We start from the raw sequence: 20890 nt of genomic DNA on the forward strand, positions 1-20890 counted from the left end.
TATCAATTTGCTGCTTTTTTTTTTTTAAACAGTGTACAATAGGGTATTGTGTGGACGCGGACTCTCCCAGCTCTGGGTACCTGCCACCTTCCGGCGTGTGGTTGGAGAGAACATCTCTCCAGATCCTTGCGGGGCCATAATCCACACACTCGGCTTCCACCGGGCTCTGCCCGTGCTGAGCAGGGTAGCACACCCAGGGTGTGTGGCGTCCTCTCACGGGGTCCAGGAAATGCCCAGGCCTTGTGGGTGTGACAGGCCGAGCTGAGCGTCCTTATTTGGGTAAACTCATCCCCAAGAGTCCGAGGGAAGCTCTCAGTCTCCCAGGAGGGAGGTGTGCAGCCTGGACGGGGAACAGGGAATGGCGGCGTGGACGAAGTCCTTCAGGTGGACGATAGTGTTACCTGAGGGGCACGGTGCGCTGTTCCCTGGATGGAGAGCTCCTCCCGGGCAGGGGTGACACGTCTTCCCATGACACCCGGTCACAGGATGCAGCACCCCAGACCCACTCTGCAGGGCTCCGTAGGTAAAGAGCTCTCCGCGTCAGGTAGGTAGGCTGGGATAGATCCTCATAAACCATGGCCTACTCCGGCATTGAGGAGAAGGTGTAGACCAGGCTCAGCGAGGCTGAAGGACGGGAGAAGTGGAGAGAATGAGTGTCTGCCTCAAAATCTGCACCATCCCTTACAGAGACCGTCTGGGTGCGGGGAGAGCAGCAGGGCCCTGGTAGTAGCCGGGGTGGCCCCAGGGTGCGCCCTCCGTGCACCGGCCCGCGGGATGGGGCCCACGTCTGCACCGCAGCCTCCGCAGCAGCTGAAGCAGCCGGGAAGAGCCCCTGTGGACCGAGGGCAGCCCCGCAGGGACAGGGACAGGGACCTGCCTGCACGGCCCAGTCCTGTCGCCCCGGCCACCAGGTGCCCCTCCGAAGGCAGGGAGGGAGCCGGGAGCGAACCTGCAAGCGCTCGGTCACCGTCCTCAGCCCCGGAAGGAATGTTTAATCCAGATTCCTGAAGCGTTTGGGGGTCAGCCTGCTTGACGGGGCCGCCGCCCTCGTTCCCACTGACCACGTCCCCGAGTCCTGTTCTGCGTCCCTCCTCCGTCAGTGCCCGGAGCTCCCTGGTGTTTCACTCACTTGAGCCACAGTGTAGTGACTCTGTTCTATCTCATCTGTGGGGACTAAAGTCCTGCTGACGTCCCGGCGATTTGTCCCACCCCAGATGCCGCCAGCAGGTGTCTCCTCCGGCCCCGCAGGACGCGCACACGGCAGCCAGACCCCGTGTTTGCTCAGGAGCTGCGGCGGCCTTGTGGGGAGAGAGCTGGCCCGCGGCGTCGCCGGAGGGTATCACTGCTTCAGGGGACACCGCGGCCACAGCTCTTGCTCCTCTGCGTCCCGTGTCATCCCTGATGCGAAGAGCCCCGCGCGGCACCTGCTAACGACGGCCCCGGGCAGTTCCTCCTCCGCCCAGCAAGCCGCTGCCCGCGAGTGTCCTGGAAATGGCACCGCCAGCCGCCCGGGTGGCTGCAGGGGGCTCCGGGTGGGCTCGCGGGCTCATCCTGCTTATGGCCCTTTAGCCCTCGGGCATCCCCATGAGGAGAACAGAAAATGCACCCTAAACGGACCCGACCCGGTTGTACCAGCAACGCGGGGTGTCACCGGGACTGTGTGGCCATCCTGTCACGTTCCAGGATAGTGACTGGTGGCACGGGCTGGTTGGGCCGCCTGGGTGTTCGCTGGGTCGTCCCGAAGGGACCCCGCTGATTGTGCGGCACAGATCTTTGGCCGTGGCCTCCCCCCGGGTGGTTGGGCCACGGCACCTGGGTTTTCTCCGGGCACAGGGGGAGAACCTGCCAACCTCCTCCCTCCACGGCCAGGTGGGCACATTCTGTTTGCAGCAGTAGAGTCGTTTGGCCCGTGTCCCCCCCCTCGCCTGGAGGGCACCGGCACGCAGGGAAGCCTTGCTGGGTTCGCTCAGGAAGCCTTAATGCTCCTGGACGAAGCTTTTCTTTACTGCCCGTCGAGGTGCCTCTAATGGGAAAAGCTGTCCTCCGAGACGGAAGGGCCCTAGACGTGGTCACTGCCCCACAAGCAGTCGCCGGTGCCCTTCTCCAAGTGGGAGAGTGTGCGTCCACACCTGACGTGCCGGCTCACGTGTCATCCTTATCAGATCTCATGAAGACACAGGTGAACCCGGTGGGTGCCTCGACCCGCAGCCCAGGACGTGTTCTCGGAACATTTCTTTCCCTTTGCTGCCCCGGGCCCCAGCTCGGTGTTCGCCATAGAGTAGGTGTAGAGGTCTGTGGAAGGCGTGAGGATGAGTGAGCCAGGGGAGAGCGGTCACGCTGGGGTGGCCACGGTGGGTGACTCCGACGTGCTGTGCTTGGAGGCCGTGGGAGGACACTGGGGCCTTCAGATAAGATGGGGACGCCGCTTCCTCTGTTTTCGGCACAGGTAATCGTGTGGCTGAGCGAGGCCGAGACGGACGGAGATGTTTGCTGAGCCAAAAGGGTTCAGCCTAAGTTCCAGGTGACCACTTGTTTTTGTGCGCGGCTTGGGGTGCACCTGATGAGCTCGGGGCGGGGGCGGAGGGTGTATGACCTCTTGTGGGCTTTTTCCCCTGGGCACGTTACATCAATATTAAATCCGTTTTATTGAAAAAGGCCTTGGAAACAATATTTCTCCGAAAATTAAAACCCCTGATGTGTTTTCTTAGTGTTTTGTGTCCTTAAGATGTTCATCACTTAAGTGATGTGTCTTATTTTAAAATTAAGGGAAGCAACTCTTTTTTTTTTTAAAGGTTTTATTTATTTATCCACGAGAGACACAGGGAGAGAAGCAGAGACACAGGCAGGGGGAGAAGCAGGCCCCATGCAGGCCCGATGCGGGACTCGATCCCGGGTCTCCAGGGTCACGACCTGAGCCGAAGGCAGACGCTCAACCACGGAGCCCCCCGGGCGCCCCTAAGGGAAGCAATTCTTGAATAAGTAAATAAATTGGGAAGAAGAGGCACGTTTTTCTCAGGGTATGCTTCCTCGATAGCGATAGCCGCCCTCCAAATAACGTAGGTAGGCACCTCCCTCTCCGCAAGCTTCTCACCCCCTACCCCTCCCGAGTGTGGGTTGGACTCTGTGACTTCTCTCCAACAAATAAATAAAAGAAAGAGTAGAATAGCAAACCTGGAGTGGAGAAAGTTGGCCACCACGAGCTCTCGGGGAACGAAGGCTAATGTCAGCAGTGCCATCGCGTGGGTATCACTCTGACACCGAGGGACGGAAGGGCGACTCACCTCTGTGTTATTCGTCCTAAAAACTCCCACCACCACTCCCACCACAAGAAAAAGCAAGAGAGAAGCTCAGGTTGGAGACAACGCTACAGGATATGTGACCCGTCGTGAAAAACCAGCAAAGACTGCGAAACCGGCACAGATCCGGGCGACCGAGGAGGTGTGAACTCAGGGCAAGGTGGATCCCGGAAGAGCCAGAGGACGGTTGGTGGGATCCAAACAAAACCTGCAGTTCAGTCCATGGCAATCGATCAATACCAGCTTCTTAGTTTTGACAGATGTGCCATAGTGACCTAAGGCGTAAGACGTGGGGCAGCCGTGCGAGGGCCGCGCAGGAGCCCTGCGTCCTGTACACGTCGGCGACCTTTCGGTGAATCTCACATTATTCCAAGATGGTTTCTTGAAAAAGATAAGGGAGCCAGATGCCTCAGTCACTTTATTTCCTTTTTCAACCTAAAGTCAAATGACAAAAACCCCTTCGGAAGTACTCGGGGCGAAATAAACCTTTGTGGATTGCTTTGTGTTGAGAGATTTCCTGCTGTATTGCAGGTGAACTCCTAGTACACCACAAACTCTCCAAAAGAAAAACACTCAATTAGGAAAGGGGAAAAAAAAAAAAAAAGGAAAGGAAGCATGAATGTTTTGCAGGTTATGTGATCTATCCTGGCGTTTTGAGATAAAAGTAGATCCCTCTTACGCGGCAAAGCTTAGCACAAAGGTTGGTAGGTGTGTCCCCTTTCCAGAAGCTCTAGTACTTTGCTTTTGGGGAAAGCGCTCGTTACTGCTTCGCGGGATCTAGCGAGGACAGCCCGGTTGTCTGTGAGGACGGTGGCTTAGCTGACAGCGTCATTAGTGAACTAGTGCAATGTATTTTTAAGCAAACGTTGACTTTTTTTATTTTTTATTTATTTTTATTTTTTATGAATTTATTTTTTATTGGTGTTCAGTTTGCCAACATATAGAATAACACCCAGCGCTCATCCCATTAACTTTTTTATATGCAACGTGGAAAAAAAGAAAAAGACAGATTGACAATTCTCTGGCAACCGACCAAGGCCTAAGGAGAGCGAAGGTGCATTTTCTTGTGTACAGACTAAAAATACTCCCAGCTCAGATCACCATTCTTGAGATGTGATTAGGCAGCGAACGAGATTTTACGTTTGCCTCTTTGATTTTTTCATTTGCAGGCCAGCATCAGCTCAGCGTTCGGACCGGTTTTCATCCTTAAATGCGCGTGAAACCAGAGCCGGGCGCGCGGGGCTCTAAAGGCGATAGGATTTCATGTTGCTGTGCAGCGAAGCTGTGCTGGTTAATTGTTTTCCTGACTGAATTTCCATTTCTCCCTCTCCCCCTGCCCCCATCCTGCCTGAAGGAGCTTATAAAGCAAACAGCAAACAAACAAGAAGCCCTCGGAAGAGCGTCTCTCACTTTCCGACGCATCGGAGCAGCGCGCAGTGGGGAGCGGCCTCGTCGTCATGTGGGTGACAACGATGACGGATAATCGCAGTTGTCACGTGACTTCAGCTTATGGTGGTCACGGGTGGGAGCCGCGTGGGGACGGGCGTCTGGAAGAAGAACGTGGCTTCTGCTGCTTTAACGGCTCTTCTGGCATTTCAGACAAGGGAAGGGGCCAGTCATCTCTTTGCACCTCTCGCTCGACTCTGTTCTTGTCTAGTGTTGGTGTGTGGACCGGGTCGCAGGCCACTGGTACCTTGTGGGGTACGCAGCGTGATCACTGGAGGGAAATTCATAGAAGCAAATGAGATATTTGATTAACCACTCTAAATAATGATCGATTTATATGGCTTCCTGTACACTGCCTTTCTCGGGCCGATCGATGGCGCGGGCAATATATAAACAACAGCCTTCTAGAATAAATAATTGCATTATATAATGCTAGTTAAATTTAGAAATTGCTATTTTATTGCATTTCTCACTCATAAAACGTGGTGCCAAATAGTAATTGAGATTGAGTTAGAGTCTCATAATGTTTTGCTTCACAGTCCAACCCAGGAAGTGTTTCTCTCTGAAGACCTATAGGAAGAGATCCCCTGGGTAATGATGGTCGGCCGAGGAAGACCAGGATGGGGAGCTGAGGGAGGGGCTGGGGAAAGAGAAAGTATCTAAATGAGATTGGAAAGGAGGGGAAGGGGGGAGGAAATGGCAGGCGTGATGGCAGGTTGCCTCTTGGGGATCCCGGTAAGAGGCGGGCGGAGGCAAGGAAGAGCCCAATCGGAAAATGCCGAGAAACAGGCCCCGTGTCCCCCAGAGAGCGAGATGTCTCAGGCGATAAGATGGGAGATTTATTATCAGAAACAAAATGTGCTGTTTCCCTCTCCCTGGTGTTCCAAGGCCCTTAGCTTGACGGGAGAACGTAAGCTCTGGTCGTTTCAGGAGCGTCACTCGCTGCCTGGAGACTACATGTCTACTGGCTACGAGGCCGTGATCTCCTCACCCCGTCTCCAAGGGGGAGCGCATCCCCCCTTCCCTTAATAATTCCACCATCAGCTCCAGAGACCCGGAGAGCTCCCAGGTGGCTCGAAGCAGATGGGGAGAAAACGGAGCCACATCCCGTTAGTTTTAGGATTAGAAGATGAGAGGTGGTGAGAGCGCCCCTTGCAACGCGGCTATCCGGAAGCTCAGGACTTTCTGCTGAAGAGCACGTGAGCAGCTGTCCTGTGCACGGTCTTCACGAACCCCAGCAAAGTGCTTTCGGAAGTGGTGGGGAGCGTAGGCACACGGGCACACAGGCTCCGAGAACCCTGCTGCGGGCTCGTTTTCCAACTGGGTTTTACTTCTGCCTTTCAGAATTGTAGCCAAATATATAACCGGGATAGTAAGGCCCACACGGGAGGGAAAAGAATCAAATGAAATCTAACTGGTAAACAAGGGAAGTAAAATCGAGAGCGGTTTCTGCAAAACTATGTGAGGTGTGTGGTCTTGAAACATCTGCTCTTCCTCGTGGGAGTATAGGACAGTGTCTGTTGGGCCCGAGTGAAGGGGGAAGTCCAGATCGGCTCAGTACGCCTCCCGCAGGCTGTGTCCATGCACTTCGCCCCTTTGCCTCAACCTGCAATGAACTCTCTCATCTTTTGCTCTTTTTTTTTTTTTTTAAAGATTTTATTTATCCATGAGAGACACAGAGAGAGAGGCAGAGACACAGGCAGAGGGAGAAGCAGGCTCCATGCAGGGAGCCTGATGCAGGACTCGATCCCGGGACCTGGGGTCATGCCCTGGGCCGAAGGGAGATGCTCAACCCTGAGCCACCCAGGCGCCCCTCATCTCTTGCTCTTAGTTGAATTTTAGCTCCTCTTCAGGGCCGACTCAGATCCTACCTCTGCCTTAGCAAAGCCCACTCCCAGTGTCCTCTTGTCCTCCTCCTCCTCCTCCTCCTCCTCCTCTTCTTCTTCTTCTTCTTCCTTCTTCTTCCTTCTTCTTCCTCCTACTCCTCCTCTTCTTCTTCTTCTTCTTCTTCTTCTTCTTCTTCTTCTTCTTCTTCTTCTTCCTTCTTCCTTCTTCCTTCTTCCTTCTCCTCCTCCTCCTCCTCCTTCTTCTTCTTCTTATTCTTCTTCTCACAAATGCCAAATGCTTTGATTATAAGGATTCTTTAGTTTTTAATAAGTGGCTTGTCTTCCCAACTAAAGAGTAAATCCTCTGAGGGCATCAATCAGATCTTGATTTGTTTATGGTTCCACCAATAAGCTTGTCACAGTGATGAACTTATGGGTGATGCCCAAGAAATACCTGTTAGTTGATTCAGCAACATGAAGGTCTCCTCCAGATATTTCCAATCTCAGACACACCATTTTTATTTTTTTATGGCAGCTGTAATCATTTAGGAAACGTAATGGAATGATCATGCATCATTAAGCTCCACATCACTGCCCAGGCATAAGGTAATGTGCTTCATCAGCCTGTCCATCAGGAGCCAACAGGGGGAACCTTGAACATGGAATTTAGTGTCTTTGCTTTCATAGTCTGAGCAACCAGAGCTCCACTCACATGATTCTTCTTCGGCCAAATTTACCTTCCTCTTGGACATCCGTCTCCTCTGTTGACCATTTGGAACAGTCAACCTGCGTTTGCTAGAGCTGTAGTACTGAGTCAACAGCTAGAGATTCGGGTGACTCGATAGGCTCAGTCCTGAGAGCATTTAGGGGGCCCTAAAAGTATAATCGCTACGTGATTTGTAGACGTGAGATAAATGGAGTACTTCAAAGCATAATTATCATCCAGAGCTATAAGCTGCAAACCAGTGAGGTGAGACAACGCTAAAACATGGCTTAATCCTACATGTGTACAGTTATGACTTCAGGATACTGCAGCCTGGAACGATGGGCTCCAGAGGGTGTGGGTTATGCTAGTGGAAGCCTCAGGCTCAAGCCTATATAGCGTCACAAATAGAAACTCAGTCCTCCAAAGTTCTCCTTTTCTCATTGGCAGGGTCCCCAGGGTGGTTTAAATGTTTTTGGGGTAGCATTAGTGTTCCCCTCTTCATTACCATGAGGTCATCATTCACCCTTTCCTCTCATTACATGGCCCTGCTAGTCCCTGTCGATTGTAGGTTTCCCACAAGCACGGTCTTGTTGATCAGGGTCTGGGCTTTCCTCTCACTGGGGATTCAGGGACTTGAATGGGTGCCATGCATCTTTTCCAACTCATTAAAAAGAAGACAATGGTTTGACTATTATTCATTCATTCAGTACCTCATTCCATAGGAGATTAGAGATAGTAAAATAAATGAAGGAAAGCAAAAAAATTAATAGCTGTGGGATCAAGACCAAAGGAGAGTACAGGTAAGAAACTAATAAAACAAGGAGTGAGTAGAGTATACCAGAAGACGTATTGCGGGTATATAGTCCTGGAGAGTTTCTAGATGTGGGATATAAATTTGGCTTAACAATTCCTAGGAGCCATAACAAAGATGGAAACCAAACAGGAACAGAATTTACTCTGTTCACATTTACAAACAAAGTGACTAGGAGAAGACAGCTTTTCCTGATACTGAGAGCAACAGGAAATGTTTCCCCATGGGTCTTAGTGAGGAGGATACTATGTCAAGGTAGTGGATGATGCCTTCAACAACATCTTCGTGCTAGATTTGTTTTGTCTTTCAATGTTAGATTATAATGTCCTTCAACGTCAAGCTGATGACTGTACGGCTTCCTCGAGTTCCTGCTTGATCCAAGGCTGAGATTTGAAATGTCTGGGGGAATTGACAGACTGCATATTCTCCAGACACCGTTCCATCAGTATTATTTTGGGCAAGCGCTTCCTACCTGTCTTAACGCCTAAGGAGCCGGAGAGTGAGTAGTTACACGTGCAGACCCCCCTGGGTTCAAGTCCCAGCTTTACTACTAGGACCCTCAGTTTCGTTATCATGAAAAAGAATAATGCATTCCTCATGGAGATGTTTTCAACATGAAATGAGATCATGTATGTGAAGTGCTGAGCACTGGGAGTGCTCCATAAATACGAGTTATTATAATTAGTGTTCCCACCCAAAGAGAGTGGCTCTATCTTCTCTGTACTTTTCAAGGAGATACATTGCACTTAAAAAAAAATCGCCTCCCTCTCCTTTCCCTCAGGAGTAGGGAGAGAATCAGAATGCCACCATGAGGCATTGACCCCTCTTGATGACATCCAAGTGGCATCCCTAGGCTGCGCTCATGGGCTTGACCCTTTATGAAGAGATGGGTGACAACCTCTGATGTGTCCCACCAGGACAGGCTCCCATGGACGCGGAGGCCCAGAAGCAGGTGCCAGGCAATGAGAACAGGTCAGAACCAAGAGCAAATCCTGAGCTGCAGTAGTGGTGGGAGCATATGCACACGTGCACACAGGCTCAGAGAATCCTGCTAGAGGCTTGGTTGTTTTCCAACTGGCTTTTATTTCTGCTCTCTCCTCATAGAGCTTTAAATTCACCAAGCGACAACCTCAGATTTTCTTGGAAGTGGAGAAAGATATTTTTTAGTTTATCTAGTGAATTTATAAAACCAAGAAGGATAAGGGTGAATTGAAGATGGAACAATTCCTAGAAAGCTAGAGCTATTGGCTCCCATCATAGTCATTAAAAGAAGGTCAGCTTTATATAGCAGGTAGCGGGCAAACGGTCCTCACCAAGGAGAGCGATAGTTCAGGAGTACAGAGTAGTTCAAGAAGATAAATTCAAGGCCAGTGTTTCTATGAAGTTGCAGGTGTTTGTAAGAGTGCTGCTCCCTACCTTGGGAAGTGGAGAGATTTTCTGTCTCTTATTGTTGCTTATTATCTTTTTTTGAGGTGGAGATGGTTCAAAGTTGGGATCAGATGACTCGAGTATAAATTGTGGCTTTTTCACAACTTTGGCAGTTGTATTATTTTAAGGAGGTCATCGTATTCCCTGGGGCCTCGTCTTCCTCATCTATAAAAAGGAGGAGTTGAACTTTATTGAATTTTCTTGAATCCCAAAATGTTATGATTTGTTATGATTTTTATGATGACCTGAGGGAACACACACACTCCTATGAAGCATTTCTTGTTGCCCCTGTTCAAGTGGAGCAAAATGCCCTGGATAGGAGCTGCCTGTAGGGAGATTTCCGTCTTCAGTCTGGCAATGTTCGCTATGCGATTTCTTCTATTATCAAGTTCTTCGGGGCTGTAAGAAGGCCATTGAACTTCTTTGGGCTAATCTGCTACATCTCTAAGACAGTGTGTTTATAGCTGTATCACAATCTTGATGTTTTCTGGATGGAATAATTACCTATTTGTCTTATCTGTTAGGATGAATGCGAGTCATAGGACCTTTGTGAAGGGGGGTTTGCTTAGCAGGCTGTCCATAGCAACTACTGCCCTCCCCACAGGCCCATCTCTTCCCCTCCATGGACCCAGGTGTCTGGAATTCCACTATTTGTTCTTTGGTTTAGAGATTTCCCCATCTCTTTGGGCTGCCCTTTACCCAGTGAGGCCTTGATGCTTTTGTTTGCCTTCCTTTACCAGTCAGAGTGGTCTTCCTCATGCGTGTGTCCCAACACATGTGCATGGCCCTCTTCCAAAGCATTCCTGCTTTCTGGCATATCCTGCCAACCCTATACTGAGCAGACAGGCAGCATCTGGCCAGCCCAGAAAGCCAGCTCCCGGATTATGGGAATTTGCTATTGAAGGGTTTCAAAAGTTCTGAGGCCATAAAAGTTTCAAATAAAAACACTCTCAAGAGAGGCGATTCAAGAAGCAGCTAATTCTTTAATCTGATTGAGAGGTGATCATGAACGTTTGACGTGAGGGCTGCTCCTAATCAAGATCGTATGCTCTTTGCCTACCATGAGCCGACACTTCAGGAAAGCTAGAGTTCTTAGCGCTAACTAGAGATCACATTGCTGGTTTTATTTTCTAAAGAGCCTATCGATTTTAAGAATACATTTTCTCCACTCAGTCTTTGTCTCAGTGATAAGAGGGAGGTGGGGAAATGGTTACACTTGAACATAATATCTTGCTTCCTAGAGGCAGCTGGTTGCCAATTAAACAGGAATACTGTTAAATAGCGGTGGATATTTACCCACAAACAACAGAGAACTGAGAAGGGCCCCAGGAAAGAAGTTACCATCAATGCAAAATGATGAGCGACTTGGGTTGTCTTCTTGCAATGATTTCATCCCCATATTTAGCTAAAAAGTCCAGGCCTGTCCCTTTTCAACTTTTCCTGTATTTAAAGTAGAACTACTCACATCTCTGCTTATACCTGCATTTACTTTGGGCACTCGGGGAAAGTTTGTGAGTGGGGACATCTCCGATGTTTACACCCTTCATGGATTCAGTGTTACCACCTCTCCGAGCCTTCTCCGACTCTCCAGGCAGAGCTTACCATTTCCCTCCGCGCTTATTTCTGTGATGGCGCTGATCCTAGTGTGTGGTGATCTGTTCATGTGTCTTCCAGGGCGGAGAACTTGGCAAATGGGAGGTTCTCAATAAATGTTTGTCGGATGAATGACTCAAGCCATGAATGAATGATGAAAGAATGAACTTTCTCTTCATCAGCAGTTGTCTTTATGAGTCACATTCCATTACCGTGGAGACCCCCAACATTTGGTGCTAGGGTGATCACCCCAGCTCAGCAAAGTCAAAGGACGGCTCTGTCCCATGTTCAACAATGAGGCTTTATTTGAAAGTCGTAAGTGATATATTATTACAGTCTTTCTCATGAGGGATGACGGGGCAAATGTCCCTCCCCTTCATTTATATTTAACAACCCATGGGGCACAGCCAGCTGGCTTGGCACAACCTCAGCCTCTGGTGAGACTTGGCCACTTCTGCCCTAGGACTTGAGGCAGAAGCTTCATGGACACTGCTCATCCTGGGCTCCCCATCTCAAGGAGAAGCTGAGCTGTTGGGTCATAGATGAGGGAGGTGGCTTTGGGAGAAGATCGAGCTGGCGTTTTCGAGCTGGCCCCCAAGAAGTTTGAAGCTCATAACTAACATAGCACCTGACACCTAACAGACGCGTATTAAATATTTTAGGGTGAGCGACTGAATGAATCCCAAGGCCAGACCTTATCTGCCAGCTGACCGGATCCTACACGGAAGCAGACTTGCATTCTCTCCCACACAGCACTCGGGCAGCTTGCTGTCCTTTGCCAACTTCTCCGCCGTTGTTGTTAAGTGAAAGATGCTGGTGTCCAGTTTGCCCCGAGATAGGATAGATGTCAATGTGGTTTATATGGATAATGATTTTGGGCAGGAACGTGGTCAGGGAGTCTGACTTTGCCACGTGATTTCCCCTAGGCCGTTCTCCCTGGAGATTTTTCTCGGACTCCATTTCTATACAGGCAAATATTAGAACAGGTTTGCTTTAGGCCTCCGTCGGGTTTAGAGAGTGAGTGATGCCAAGAGGAGGCTGGTTTTTTTCTGGTGTCTCACTTAGAGGAGGATAATATGCAGGTCAGCAGGGAACATGGAAGAAACATCATTAACAGGAAGCAGACTTAGCCCAGGTCCTACCATCATTTTAGGCTTTGGAAGAGCTTTTCTACTTGCTGTTCTTTTCTGCAGAACCTGAGTGTCCTCTGGTGTTTTCAACCCAAGGTTGAGACATCTGACGTGAGTTGACAATTTTCTTTTACTTATTTTTGTATCCACATGACTGTAAAAAAGCAAATAGTGCTAAATGGCTATTTTTGATAGAAACACACAGTATTCAAACCTAAGGATTATGTTCTTTGGACAGACTGTATTCCCAAGATATCGAATGCCTTGGCCATAATAGCAGCTACTGCTACACAAAGCAGCATACGCCACATGTTTACCTTCAACCCTTGTCCAGTTTGTCTGTCTTGCTCCACACGAGAGCAGCTATCCTAAAATTCTGTGAAGGCAGTTGCCAGCTCATAGATATAATCACAGAGAGTATGGAGAAGTAAGTCGCCTAAAATCTTTTGGAGAATCCCAGGGAGCTGTAAGATGCACCGGCCTAGTTTCCAGTCCTTCTCATGGTCCACAATGACCTTGGTCTCTTGAGCAATTTTCTGGAGCGTCTCTTCATCAGTATTGGCCAGATGTGCAATAGACCTGATATATATATATGTAGGGAGGTCCCCTGTATTGTTTACTGAGAATGTCACATTTAACTAAAAAACAAAAACTTGTCTTAATTTGTGTTAGGCTCTGAAGATTGCCAAATGAAAGGGAGAAAATGGTGCCTTAGGACAAACAACCATGGAAATTTTCTGACACAGTCGACTTGTTTCTTGATTGATGGGCTTATTTACTGGCAGCCTGTGGACAATGCACCAGTCAGGACATGGGGCCATGTGGAGGGGCTGGATTTGGATTCAGTCCTCGGGGATCTTACAGCTGAGTACAGCAAGTAAGACATAGATACGAGGGGCTATTTTACAAGCCAGGACGCAGCAAGGGCCTTTATATAGAGGTATAAGGTACCATGGAGTCACAGAGGAAGAGGGCAAGGCTTTGTGCCGGGAGAGGCAGGGATGGGCCACGGAAGATGTGGGCCTTGCAGGTTGGTGGGTGGATGTTCCATGACAAAGTGAGAAAGCAAGGACTTGTGTTTTCATTTGGCTTGAGTACAGAGTGTTTGACAAGGGTAGAGAGAGGGAGAGCCAGAGAGCGAGAAGCCTGGGGACGTGGAACCGGAGCTACTGGATTAAGCCACCGCAGAGCCTGTCCTATTCCTGTCCTCCCGGTTATATGAGAACGTAAGTTCCCGTCTGTTTAGGCCGGTGTGAGCTGAGATTTCTGTTAGTTGTTTCGGAAATTATCCTGACTGATGATAAAATTTTACTGGGAAGTAAAAATTGGAGCCAGACGTTGAGGAATTTAGATAGTATTTCAAAGGCAGTGTGGAGCCATTTAAGGTTTTTCAGCTGAGGAATGAAGTAATTAAAACTTTAAGAAGATTAATCTGGCAGATGTATGTAGGATGGTTTAGGGGAGGGAAGGGAGTGCGCACAAGGACGTGGTCCATTCCCTATAGTAAACGGCTACACATGTGGAATCACAGTGATTAGAGACTCTAGTCTCCATCTTAAGTCAACTGCAGTTTTGCATATTAAGATGCAGAGTGAATCTCTGAACAGCGAAGGAGAAATCCTAGATTAGCGAGCTCCCACTCGGTCCTTCAGTTGACTTGCGTGAGGCGGTTTTTGTTTGCCCTGCCCTGATCCGACCTCGGTGTTCTTCGTTCCCCCGTACAACGGAGAACGGGTGACTGTGCCAGCAGACTCTTACCTGCGACAGGCGTCTTTTCCTCAACACGCGGCTTTGGATTTCCAGAAGTTTCTAGATAGGCCTCTAAAAGCAGTGAAATTCACCAAATGAACATCGTTTCCAAACAAACCATGAAGAGCAGAGCTACCAGGGGCCTGATTCTGCTACTTACTCTAGGACCTTGAAAAAAAAAGATGGATCCCTTCATTTAAGCCTCAGTTTTGTCGACTATAAAGTGGAGATGGTGAAAATAGAAGTGAACTTAGAGTAACTTCCAATAAATTGGGTTGCCTCCGTGGTTGCCATTTGTTTTAATCAGGGATAGGCTTGCACTGGGAGGTCAACATCTGTTTCCTTAGGAAGCGCGGAAGTCTACGGCCTGTCTAGATCGGTGATTTTCTTTCTGACTCCGGTACCAATTCGGCAGGCACTGAGGAAACAAACGTTTCCTATCTGATTTTGAAAGGGTCAACAGAAGAAGTGGGCAATGACAAAGTCGCTTCGTGAGACATTTAAAATTCAAAAGAAGACTTTGATCTTTAATTTTTGTTGACTCACAGATGGGACACAGAAAAAAGATCATTGAGATTTAAAAAAGAGAATTGAACCAGTGAACTGGAATGGGGGAAACTATGGCTTTTGAAGAGTGACAGTTCAAAAGAGAAATGTTGAATATTGATAGTATCTGTGACTGTTCTCCGTGGCTATGTGCTGAAAACTGATTTGCTACATTCCCCTGTGTTTGCCTTAATCTAATTTTAATCTAGCAAGTTGTAAAAGTAATATTTTTATTCAAACATGAGGAGATATAGGACTAAGACCTTTCCTGCCCGGGCCCTCCTGGGGACTTCCCAGTAATGTCTAATCCCAGGCATGGAGGCTTACCCAGTCTTGCTTTAAAGTTTTTATTTTGAAATAATTTTAGACACAAAAACATTGCAAAAAAACCGTGCAAAGAGTGTCTGTGTACCTTTCACCGAGTTTCTTCTGATGTTAATATCTTGCGTAACCATGTAATCATTATCAAATCTAAGGAATTAACAGGACAACCCTCTTAGCTCAACTACTGACTTTTTTATTTGGATTCATCAGTTCTTCCACTTGTGTCCTTTATTCTAGCAGCCGGTTCAGGATCTCCCACTGCCCTTAGTTGTCACGTCACACGTGGGATAGTTTCTGGGCCTTTCCTTGTCTCTTATGACCTTGATGCTGTTAAGGAGGACTGCTTGGGTATTTATAGGACGACTTTGAGGTTGTTGGCGTGTTCTCACGGGCCGACGGAAGTCCCACCTTTCAGACAACAACACTACACGAGTGACTTCCACCTGGGCGTCCTCTCGGGGGCTTCGCGATGCTGATGTGTCTCCCAGAGAGACATTGCTACCCCTGATCGTTGGCTCCTGTGCCGTCTGCCCGTCTCCTCCGTCGTAAAGCTGCTCTTTCCCCGTTGGCAATTATGACGATCTTGAGGGAGATATTTTGAGATTGTGCGAATATTCCACCCCTCCGAATTTCAGCCCCGGTGGAGCATCGGTTGCTGGAGCTTGCCTGCAGCAGTAGTACCGTGGCATTCTCAGTGATTTCCTATTGCCCTCACCCCATCTGCATTATTAATTGGAATTCTTCCGTGGGATTTTTTGATAATTACCTGATAAAGTTTACCAGTGACTTCCCAACGAGTAGTTTCCAGTTAAAAGTGACATTTTTATAAAAGATTTTTTTTTCTTATTGCAAATGCAATACATTTTCAGTACAAAAAACCAAAGGTGGGACACCTGAGTGGCTCAGCAGTTGCGCATCCACCCTCTGCCCAGGGCGTGACCCCGGGGTCCTGGGATCGAGTCCCGCATCGGGCTCCCTGCATGGAGCCTGCTTCTTCCTCTGCCTGTGTCTCTGCCTCAATCTCTCTCTGTGTCTCTCATGAATAAATACATAAAATATTAAAAAACAAACAAACAAAACAAAAAGCCAAAGGTATGAGAGACTTAAAACATAAAACATCCATAATCTCACTTCCAGGCAATGATTGTAATATCTTAGAGTCCATCTTTCCACGTATTTTTCTATGCATGTAAATGCCTGTATGAACGAAGAGCTCACCGTGCTGCGCATGCTAGTTTATAAACCTGCCTCTTTCACTTAATTATACGTTGTGAAGACCTTTCTATAGCAATTTATATGTTTCCATAACATTTTTAAAGGACAGCTTAATATTCATCATAAGGATATATCATAATTTTGTTTAACGAATCACCTATTATTCGATGTTTTCATTACATTTTAGCTTTTCCCTGTACAACCAGTGGTGTGATGTACCACGGCTGTTCTACCATCTTTCTACATATAAAATAGTGTGGCTCGAGGCCAGCAGCAACGCTTCCTGACCTGACACACCTCACCCATCTTGCCAGGCTCGCCGGTGCCGAGCATTGTCATGGTTTTTCCTCCCCCTCCTGACAGCCTGGTGCAATGGCTGCGACTGTTAACCCCCGTGGCACACACCGGGATGTCGAAGTTCACATCCAGCAATTTGTCCAAAGTTTTATTCAGCTAGTCGGTGGGACCAGGACCTGCCCCCGGATTGTGTGGACGTCAAGTGCCGGCTGGTAAGCGCTACGCCACACTCACCTTGTTGGTGGCCGCCTTCAGCACATTCCCAGAACCGGAATTTCTGGTTGGGAAGCTCTGCACATTTGCAAGACCTTTGATACACAGCCTGTAATTGCGTTCCAGAAAAGCCGCTCCAGTCGGTAATCTCCTCCCGGTGCAGGTGTGTGCTTGTGCGGTGCGTGCCCCTACGACAAGGACGGCGACAGCAGCAACCCTCTTTGCGAGGGAAGGGCTGTAAAGGGGGCTGTCGATGGCCGGCCAACCTGCTGTGGTTGTTCTTGGCTCCCCAACGTCCCCTTGCTTCCCGATGCAAGGCTGCGGGCGAGGAGCACAGAGAGCGCCGTCCGAGGCGCCGCGGGGCCAGTGCAGGGCCCACCTGCCCGCCGCCCTCCGCGCCCTCCATGTGGGCCGCGCTCCTGCCCAGGCCGGGGGGGTGGGTGGGGTGGGTGGGCAGGGGGGACCATCCTCTTCACCTTCGTGTAACAAGTGCTACTTTCTGCTCAGATCTTCTTCCTCTCCCTCCCCCTCCTTCCTGGGCTGGACTCTAATCTCTTGGATGTTGAAGCAACCGCCCTAGTCGGCGGCCTCTTGGTTCCGACTTGTCGTGGGCGTTGGCTGCCCTCTGTGCCCACCGGGCCCTGGCGGCGGCTGCAGGACAGCAGGGACTCCGGGGGCCTATGTGCCCCCCCCCCGCCTTCTCAGCGCCCCTACTCCTAGAGTTTTTGATCTAGGATCCCAAGGGAGCTCTTTTTATAAATACATTTCCAACTGAGGAAGGAGTCTTTTCTGAAATCACACGCCCTGATTGTGATTCAGGGAACTCGGTTTATCATACTGTTGTGACCCTGAGATGGGGGGCGGTGGGGACATCCTGTTTCCAAAATTCCGTGGGCAGAGTTTTCATCCACCCGGTTCACACACCAGTGCAGCCACACGTGTCTCCCGCCCAGACTCGTGTCGCCTGCACACATGTTCATTCTGGCACGTGAACGCACCCTGGGCGTTCGGGACCTACCGTTCCGGGTGTGGGCTCTCTGCACGGGACCCAGGAGATCGATGCCGTGTAGCAATTTGCTCTTCGCCCAAGCTCCGATGTGAGTCGCCGGCCGCCTGGCTGCGGTGGCCCGGATGCCGCTGGCCACTATGTGACTGTTGCCGCCCGTCGCCGCCCCCCCATCGCCTCCAGGCAGCAGCTGAGGGCAGCGCCGTTGTTCTTTCCCTGCCTGGGGACATCACGATCTGTGCCGCGGTGGGACTCGTGGATCTCGCGGATTCCTCGGGGACCCTGCTGAGCCTGGGGGGGGTGCAGGGCCCCTCACTGCCGACGCAGGCCCCCTCCGGCCCGCTGTGCTTGCAGCAACGCTCAGGCCGCACGGCTGGGCTCACTCGACCCCTCGGAACCAGGTGCACGGCCCACCTGGCCCGAGGCCTGGGCTTCTCCCCTGAGGGCCCCAAGGGGGCCGAGAGCCTGGCCTGGAAGGAGGGCCGGGGGGACCTGGGCAGGGGCAGCCCACGGGCAGCAGCAGAGCCAGGCCAAGGCTGTGCTCCCTCCCACTGACAGTCCTCCTGTGACCCCCCCCCCCCCCCGCTCCTGTGAGCCCCCGGGGAGCCACTTAGGAATCAAGGTCACTGAGTCTCATTAAGTCAGAATCTCTGGTGGGCGCGGCCTGGACTTCACTTGGAATCCCCCGAGTGCTTCCGGACCGTAGCTGGGGCCAGATCAGAGGCCGGAAGGATGACGTCTTGGACCTGGGGGACTGTGCCGTGACCATTCTCCAGGCCGGGGGGACACAACCGCGCGACACCCCAGAGACTCTGAACTCCTCAGATAGGCTCAGGCCTTCGCGGCTGACGTCTCTTCTTCCCCGTGAGGCTAGCTTCTCCTTCCCCAGCGCTCAGCGCAAGGGCTCCCCTCCCGGCTCGCCATGGGCTCCCCCCACTCCTGGCGGGTCCCGAAGCACCGTGGACACGCCGGAGGTTGGCATTTTTCATGTTGTTGCTGGTCTTTCACCTTCGTTGAACTGCTTCTCTCATCTTGTCTCCTCCGGTCCTCCCCATGGTGCCTGCCCCATGTATGGATGGGTCAAGTTTGGTTATGAAGTTCAAGACCTTGGAGGGTATGTTAGACCAGAGGAAGAAACCTTCTGCAATGTCTACTTAGACGCATCAATGAAAAGGAAAAAAGCATATTTCTTTCTTGCACTGGAGCCCACTCTTCTCTGTGTAAAGTTATGGGAGCCGTGGTTCTAGGATGCTGGGGGCATGTTGGGGTCCCCATTGCATGCTCTGGGTGCCTGAGACCCACCTCCCGGGTACTTGGATTTCATTGGTTTGCAGTCTAGGTACTTCCGCGAGCAGCAGTGCTCAAGGACCAGTCCTCCAGGCCGTGTCTCAAGCTGGGAAGTGTCCCAGGAACTACCTGCAGAGCTTGGTACTGGGCCAGGGCTCTTGGGCCTGCCTTGGAGATTCTGATTTGGCAGGATGGGGAGGCACCAGGGCCCCTTTCAGCAAGCATCACACGGTGTTCCGATGGGGGTGCGCTTCCGACCACCCTTTGAAACCCCTGACCCAGGCCTCTGGTTCCGAGACTCCCTTTCAGAAGAGCTCGCTGACACCTGCGGGCAGGGCTCCTTCTGTCTTGAGTTGGCCAGGCTCAGCTCTTCACTTTGCACGACCCCAATATCTCCACAGATTGACATTTCAGGGATCCCTGGGTGGCGCAGCAGTTTGGCGCCTGCCTTTGGCCCAGGGCGCGATCCTGGAGACCCGGGATCGAATCCCACGTCGGGCTCCCGGTGCATGGAGCCTGCTTCTCCCTCTGCCTGTGTCTCTGCCTCTCTCTCTCTCTCTGTGACTCTCATAAATAAATAAAAAAAATTAAAAAAAAAAAAAAAAAAAAAGATTGACATTTCAGGTGTACATCCCCATAGGGTTTCCGTTCAGTATTAAATAGTTGTCATTTGTAATCATATTTTATCCCTCTCTTACTGGATTGCTAATCTATTTGGGGCTGAAACTTTATTTTAGTCATTTTGTTTTCACCCACTTATGTTTTGGCATCATGCCTCGCAGCTAATATGTCCTTAATAAATGTTTGTGGAATGAAAGGATTACAAAAGCAGTTAGGTGTTGTTCCGAATCAGCAGCTTGCCTAATTTAGTTTGAAACAAAAGGTGGTCAAGAGAGGAGTATGAAACAATGACGTTAGTGAGAATTCATATCAATTTCTAATATTTTTGGTTAAAAAGAGAAGCTCAAACAATGGTTTAAGGGGCACCTGGGGGCCTCAGTGGTTGAGCGCCTGCCTTCAGCTCAGGTCATGACCCCGGGGCCCTGGGATCGAGTCCTGCATCGGGCTCCCTGCTCAGCAGAGTCTGCTTCTCTTTCTCCGCCTTCAGTTCTCCTCTCTTGCTCTTGCATGCTCTCTCGCTCTCTCTCTCTCTCTCAAATAAATAAATAAATAAAATCTTAAAAAGCCTCCAACTCTTGGTTTCAGCTCAGGTCATGATCTCCGGGGTCATGAGATCGAGCCCTGAGTCGGCTCCACACTCAGCTCGGAGTCTGCCGGGTTTCTCTCTCTCCTCCCGCCCCTCTTGCTCATGCTTGCTCCCTCTCTTTCAAATAAATAAATAAATCTTAAAAAGAAACAAAACCCACTTCCTTGAGGCATGTATTTTAATTGCCAAATCATGTTTTTGGTCCCTCCCCACCTAATATTTAAAATAGCTGCTCTCTCAGGAGACTGTGATAACTGAGGAAGATCAACAAAGTCAGGACGTGGAGTTTGCCCCACTGGAGACATGCGTGATCGTAACTCTCCTCCGTGTCTTGTCGTAAGTCTAGAAAGTACTCTGTGGACACGCGGGAGGAAGCTGTTGCCGTGTTCCACCGTTTTTCAGTCAAGATGTCATCCTGGGCTTCTAAGCCTGTTCCCCTTCTCCACTTGCACAGCCGTGTGGCAAGGAGGGATCGGGCCTTCAGGGCTGGCAGCTGGGGACCCCCCTTGCAATGCTCACCTTCTTCATTTAGCCATGTTGTCATAGTGAAGCACGTAGAGGCTCAGGCCTGAGAAGTTCCTGGTCCTCCTCTGATTTCTTTGCACATTGTTTACAGTTCTGCTCCATTGTTCTGGGTCTTTCCACGGGTAGAAGCTCTCCAACTAGGAAAATTTGGAGCCCATCGCCCTCTCCCCCCTTAGGACAGGATGGAGAAGGGGGCTTGAGACAAGGGCTAGAAGCTACTCCCTGTCCTTCAACCAGGCACTTGGCTTCCTAATAAAGTACGTCACACGCCCTCCGAAATATCGT

At 50.2% G+C, this 20890-nt stretch overlaps 2 long non-coding RNA genes across 5 annotated transcripts in view; one reads left to right on the top strand and one right to left on the bottom strand.

Annotated features, from left to right (window-relative positions):
• Positions 1-2819: 2819 nt before the first annotated feature.
• LOC144302746 (uncharacterized) lies at positions 2820-11555 on the bottom strand. Of its 2 annotated transcripts, XR_013369786.1 has the most exons (3): positions 11116-11275; positions 3172-5013; positions 2820-2955 (listed from the first exon to the last, which is right to left on the bottom strand). It is a non-coding gene; the product is annotated as an uncharacterized LOC144302746 (long non-coding RNA). The 2 variants fall into 2 exon arrangements; XR_013369785.1 differs by lacking the exon at positions 2820-2955 and having other exon boundaries at positions 4168-5013; positions 11116-11555.
• The window catches only part of LOC144302747 (uncharacterized), a 31055-nt gene continuing 21489 nt past the window's right edge, over positions 11325-20890 (top strand). For all 3 annotated transcript variants that reach the window (XR_013369788.1, XR_013369787.1, XR_013369789.1), the window contains exon 1: positions 11325-13462. This is a non-coding gene — a long non-coding RNA (uncharacterized LOC144302747). The remainder of the gene's footprint in view (positions 13463-20890) is intronic.

This window comes from Canis aureus, chromosome 31, assembly GCF_053574225.1.
Source record: "Canis aureus isolate CA01 chromosome 31, VMU_Caureus_v.1.0, whole genome shotgun sequence".
Taxonomy (NCBI): domain Eukaryota; kingdom Metazoa; phylum Chordata; class Mammalia; order Carnivora; family Canidae; genus Canis; species Canis aureus.